Source organism: Phyllobates terribilis, unplaced genomic scaffold (assembly GCF_046119375.1).
Source record: "Phyllobates terribilis strain yellow unplaced genomic scaffold, ASM4611937v1 Scaffold_254__1_contigs__length_2825407, whole genome shotgun sequence".
Lineage (NCBI taxonomy): Eukaryota > Metazoa > Chordata > Amphibia > Anura > Dendrobatidae > Phyllobates > Phyllobates terribilis.
The window spans coordinates 76,777-83,174 of NW_027363014.1; positions in this window are offsets into that span (position 1 = coordinate 76,777).

The window sequence follows — 6,398 nt, forward strand, 5'->3', positions numbered from 1 at the left end:
CCTCGACCCGTAGAGGAAAGGGAAGATATGGTTAGTACTGTGCTCGGAGACTTCCCTCGGTCTTGGACTCAAGTCAATGGTGCTGTTGTGGTACCCGTCCTCACGTTCCTCCAACCAGCATCCCAAGGACCTACGGAGACACAGGTGGAGCTGGAAGAACAGCAGGTCCAGGAGGCAGAAGACCCCACACAAGCAGACCAGGAGAATCAACCCTCTGCTTATAGTGAGCCTGCCATGCCCCTAGTGAGCCAAAGAGTGCGCAGAAAGCTGCCCAGCTTACCCATAACACCTCCTACACCCTGTAGTGCAGGACCAGTGAGTGAGCTCCGTAGGTCCACTAGGGTTACCAGAGGCCAGATGCCCGTACGTTGGAGAATCTAAGTTGTCTAATTGCTTTAACTATTTTATGTTTACCTGTTTTGTTGTAGCCGTTGCTAATTATGTTTTTCAGTTGCAGATTTCTTTATATGGACTGACAGGTTATGGACAGTGAATAACCGGAACTCTGTTGTAAATATGTTTGGAGCGTAACCCAGGAATGGACTACAGACTGTTAAAGACTCGGGGCAGGACAGACCCCTACCTGGTTACGTCTCCCTGTGTTGGTGAAATGGACACCCTTGTTTTCCTCAAAAGTTACACCCGGTTGCGGACACGCCGTGACCATCCTAATGTTTTTCTTTATTGCGTTGTTTCTGTTTGTAATTTGTTATGTTACAAAAATATGTTTAGTCCCGGAGTACTAACTTTCACTAGGGGGGAATGTGGCACCCCAGGGGTCTGGTCTCCACAGTAATAGCAATGTTATGTCTGAGAGCAGGTGGGAGGTCTCTTGGTCAGGAATCCTATGCATGCCACACCTCCTGCCCAGTCCTGGGAGGGGAAGAACTTCCCCTATATAAAGCTGGGGCTGAGCCAGGGTTAGTGAGAAGAAGAGTTGAGAAGAAGAGAAGCAGCTATAGGAAAGAGAGATCAGGAGCTCTGTGGGAGCAGTGCTAAAAGGAATCAGGGGCTGGCAGCTGAAGAGCTCGCCCTGATTGAAGAGTTACCACCGGACCCGGAGTCCGAGGCTGTGGGGATTAACCCAGACCCAGCAGCAGAAATCGCCCGGCAGGGGATTTCAGGTCCTCTGGCCAAGAAACCCGAAGGCACGGTCACACGCGTGGGACCAGCACCGCCGTCGTGGAGCGGAAGCCACTAGAAGGCCCCGAGTCACCGGCCATACGGGTGAGCACCACACGGTACACTCAGGGACGTGGGCTACCTTTACCCGCCTCTAGCAAGGAAGCCAGAAGAGTACAATTAGTTGGGGAGGCCTACAACTCCGCCTGGCCAAGGGGAATCCCATCTGCTCAAGGACTGACCAGGCCCCGACCGCTAGCCAGTACTCCGGGAGGGTCTATCTTTGTCACCAGTAAAGACCCTGAACTACACCGCATCGTCTCTGAGTGGTTCCTGCTACCCCCATCATCCACGTCGGCTGCCCTGAGGCCATACCCCTCCCGTTGGGGGTTATACCATCTACGCTGCACTATCCTACCACCGGCCTCAGCGGTCTGCCCTGCAGCGGCAGCTCCATAGCTGCAGCTCCATAGCTGCATTCAACGGGTGGCGTAGTCGTCCTACATCTACTGCTAATATACCGCCACTTAGTCTGACTCCCTGGGCACGGACCGGGTCGCCGCCACGAGACTACTACCCCCAACAGGCCCGGCTCCGGGTAGTCCCCGCGTGCGCAACGCTACACCAAGTAGGCCCAGGGGTGCGTCATGACCAAGTTGTCAAAAACTTTCCAAGTGATGCTAAAATCGCTTGGAAAGCGCTTGACAACCCGCATGCGGAAATGGAAGTGAAAAAACGCTTCACTTCCGCTTGTCCCTGGCAGCAAAACGCATGCACAATCCGCATGTACAATCCACATGCACAATCTACATGCACAATCCGCATGTACAGTCCGCATTGTGATGCAGCAGGCATCCCTTTAATGGTTCAGTGTGTGTTTTGACGGACCACGTACCTCCCTCAGCTGACTGGTCACATGACTGTGACATCACACAGGTCCTTTTGCACAACAGAAGGTCTGGACACGTGACTGTGAGATAAGCACAGGTCCTGTGGCTGTTTCTATAGGATATAAAAACCCTGGTAATTTGAGACAGAAGTGTGCAGGAGTGCAAGGGGTGTGATAGGTGTGAGGCCTGTTACGTGTGTGTGTGTGTGTGTGTGTGTGTGTGTGTGTGTGTGTGTGTGTGTGTGTGTGTGTGTGTGTGTGTGTGTGTGTGTGTGTGTGTGTGTGTGTGTGTGTACACGTACGTACGTACGTACCTGTGTGTGTGTGTGTGTGTGTGTACGTGTGTGTGTACGGGATAAGGGCTGGAGACCACGTGTGGTAAGCTCTAGAGCCACAGTGGTGGCGGAACCAAATGGACTGAAGCAGCTAAAACCTGACAAAGGTAATACACTTTGTTATATGGACATTGCTATAGTATTACCTTGCTGAAGGCTGTATCTGAAGCCAAGTGGGCCTGTCTGCCACTTGGGCTCATGGACATTATATGTGTGAACTGCAGTTTATGAAGAATAATAAACTGCTGAAGCGTGAAAACCGGAAAGACATTGCTGGTGTGCATTAATTGACGCGCTGCAGCGAGTATTCCCCAGGATGATGACTAGCGCTGCCTTACAGCATGGACGATCCGCATGGACGATCCGCATGGACAATCCGCATGCACAATCCGCATGCGTTTTTTTCTGCCAGGGACATGCAGAAACGCTCAGGAAAAAATCCTGAGCATTTCTGCATCGTGGGCACATAGCCTAAAGCAGGTTTTCATCTATGCAGCTTGTACAAGTGAACTTCATTGTTTGAAAAGTGGGTTACCTGTCTAAGCCATGTTATTATAGTACCTTTTATATGGTTTACACAGGTGCATCATGGGCTTTTCCTGCCCTATGAGTAAAATGAAAGGCTAAAATACAATGTGGAAACTTAATCAGAGAAATGTTTTATTTACATTCAGAACAGGTTTAAAAGTAACAAAATAACCATTACCAAAGAAATCTCAAACGTTTAATTGTAGAAATATTATAGAAATAACATTTTACCATTATGTACAGAAATAATTCTAATTTTATAAAAGTGCATTTATGGGAGGATTGTGGGTAAGGTCTTTGGCTTTGCCCCGACCCCTCGGCCTGCCTCCGGTGTCTGATGTCTCAGCGTCCTGGAACTGAGATCATGATGCTGCTTTGGATAGCAAATCAATAGCCTTGAAAAACCCAGGAATAAGGGAAGGGGGTCTTTGGGGAAAGTGGTCTCGAAAACAAGGCAGCGTGGAAAAATCTATATTGTGGCTGTAGTCGACAACATCTCAGACCCAAGAGTTGTTGACTACCGAGAGCCACTCATCCCGGAACCAAAGGAGACGGCCGCCCACCCTGAGAACCATCCCAGGTGGGAATCTTCTAGATCCGGGCCTGGCAGACCAGCGCTGGTGGGTTCGTTGATGCCAGGAGGGGGCTAGCCTAAAGGAAGGTCTCTTCTTTTCCTGGTGGGCCGGAGTGTTGTCCTTTTGGTTGCTTTTCTACACTGAAAATTTCCGAAAGGACCAAAACTGGACTGTGCGTCTCTTGGGAGGAGGGCATTTGGCCCTCTGTTGCAGAAGCAAAATACTCTTACCCCCCATGGCATTAGAGATCATCTTATCTAGCTATTCGAAAAGGCAGGAGCCCTGGAAGGTGAGGCTGGTGGACTTTTTGGAAGCTGAATACACGTTCCATGATTTCAGCTATGAGGCCATGGGGATGGTGATGTTGCCGGCTACCAGGGCTGAATAGGGGGCTGCAGGGGGGCGGGCACACTCTCCTTATGGGGTCTCTGGGGGGATATAATGTTTGCAGGGGGCCATCTGCTGGGACGCCCCCCCCCCACAAGCGTGCCTCATCCGTCCCCCCTCCCCCACAAGCGTGCCTCATCCGTCCCCCCCCCACAAGCGTGCATCATCCGCCCCCCCCACAAGCGTGCATCATCCGCCCCCCCCACAAGCGTGCATCATCCGCCCCCCCACAAGCGTGCATCATCCGCCCCCCCCACAAGCGTGCATAATCTGCCCCCCACAAGCGTGCATCATCCGCCCCCCCCACAAGCGTGCATCATCAAGCCCGCAGCATCCCCCCAGAGCCCCCACAAGCCCCCAGCATCCCCCCCAGAATACCTCCAGAGCCCGCAGCATGCCCCCCAGAATACCTCCAGAGCCCTCAGCATCCCCACAGAGCACCCAGAGCCCGCAGCATGCACCCAGAGCCCCCACAAGCCTGCAGCATCCCTCCAGAGCAACCACCAGCCCGCAGCATGCCCCCACCAGAGCCATAGACATGCCACCACAGCCCGCAGCATCCCCCCCAGAGCCCCCACACGCGTGCATCATCAGACCCCCCAGAGCCCCCACAAGCCCGCAGCATGCCCTCAGCATCCCCACAAGCCCGCAGCATTCCTCCAGAGCCACCACCAGCCCGCAGCATGCCCACACAGCCCCCACCAGAGCAATAAACATGCCACCACAGCCCGCAGCATGCCCCCAGCATCCCCACCAGCCCGCAGCATCCCTCCAGAACCACCACCAGCCCGCAGCATCCCCCCCAGAGCCCCCACAAGCCCGCAACATCCCTCCAGAGCCACCACCAGCCCGCAGCATGCCCCCACAAGCCCGCAGCATTCCTCCAGAGCCACCACCAGCCCGTAGCATGCCCACGGAGCTCCCAGAGCCCCCACACGCGTGCATCATCACCCCCCCAAGCGTGCATCATCACCCCCCCCCCAAGCGTGCATCATCACCCCCCCCAAGCGTGCATCATCACCCCCCCCAGCGTGCATCATCCGCCCCCCCCAAGCGTGCATCATCCGCCCCCCCCAAGCGTGCATCATCCGCCCCCCCCAAGCGTGCATCATCCGCCCCCCCCAAGCGTGCATCATCCGCCCCCCCAAGCGTGCATCATCCGCCCCCCCAAGCGTGCATCATCCGCCCCCCCCCCAAGCGTGCATCATCCGCCCCCCCCCAAGCGTGCATCATCCGCCCCCCCCAAGCGTGCATCATCCGCCCCCCCCAAGCGTGCATCATCCGCCCCCCCCCAAGCGTGCATCATCCGCCCCCCCCAAGCGTGCATCATCCGCCCCCCCCAAGCGTGCATCATCCGCCCCCCCCAAGCGTGCATCATCCGCCCCCCCCAAGCGTGCATCATCCGCCCCCCCAAGCGTGCATCATCCGCCCCCCCAAGCGTGCATCATCCGCCCCCCCAAGCGTGCATCATCCGCCGCCCCCCCCAGCGTGCATGATCCGCCGCCCCCCCCAGCGTGCATCATCCGCCCCCCCAAGCGTGCATCATCCGCCCCCCCCACAAGCGTGCATCATCCGCCCCCCCCACAAGCGTGCATCATCCGCCCCCCCACAAGCGTGCATCATCCGCCCCCCCCACAAGCGTGCATCATCCGCCCCCCCACAAGCGTGCATCATCCGCCCCCCCCCACAAGCGTGCATCATCCGCCCCCCCCACAAGCGTGCATCATCCGCCCCCCCCCACAAGCGTGCATCATCCGCCCCCCCCCACAAGCGTGCATCATCCGCCCCCCCCCACAAGCGTGCATCATCCGCCCCCCCCCACAAGCGTGCATCATCCGCCCCCCCCCACAAGCGTGCATCATCCGCCCCCCCCCACAAGCGTGCATCATCCGCCCCCCCCCACAAGCGTGCATCATCCGCCCCCCCCCACAAGCGTGCATCATCCGCCCCCCCCCACAAGCGTGCATCATCCGCCCCCCCCCACAAGCGTGCATCATCCGCCCCCCCCACAAGCGTGCATCATCCGCCCCCCCCACAAGCGTGCATCACCAAGCCCGCAGCATCCCCACCAGAATACCTCCAGAGCCCGCAGCATGCCCTCAGCATCCCCACAGAGCCCGCAGCATGCACCCAGGGCCCCCACAAGCCTGTAGCTTCCCTCCAGAGCAACCACCAGCCCGCAGCATGCCCCCACCAGAGCCATAGACATGCCACCACAGCCCGCAGCATCCCCCCAGAGCCCCCACACGCGTGCATCATCCGACCCCCCCCCCCCCAGAGCCCCCACACGGGTGCATCATCCCCCCCAGATTACCTCCAGAGCCCGCAGCATGCTCCCACAGAACCCGCACCAGCCCCATAGAGCACCCACGAGCCCGCAGCATGCCCCCAGAGCCACGAGCCCACAGCATGCCCCCACCATCCCCCACAGACCCGCAGCATCCCCCCAGAGCCACCACGAGCCCGCAGCATCCCTCCAGAGCCCCCACCAGCCAGCAGCATGCCCGCAGCATCCCTCCAGAGCCACCACCAGCCCGCAGCATGCCCACAGAGCCCCCACCA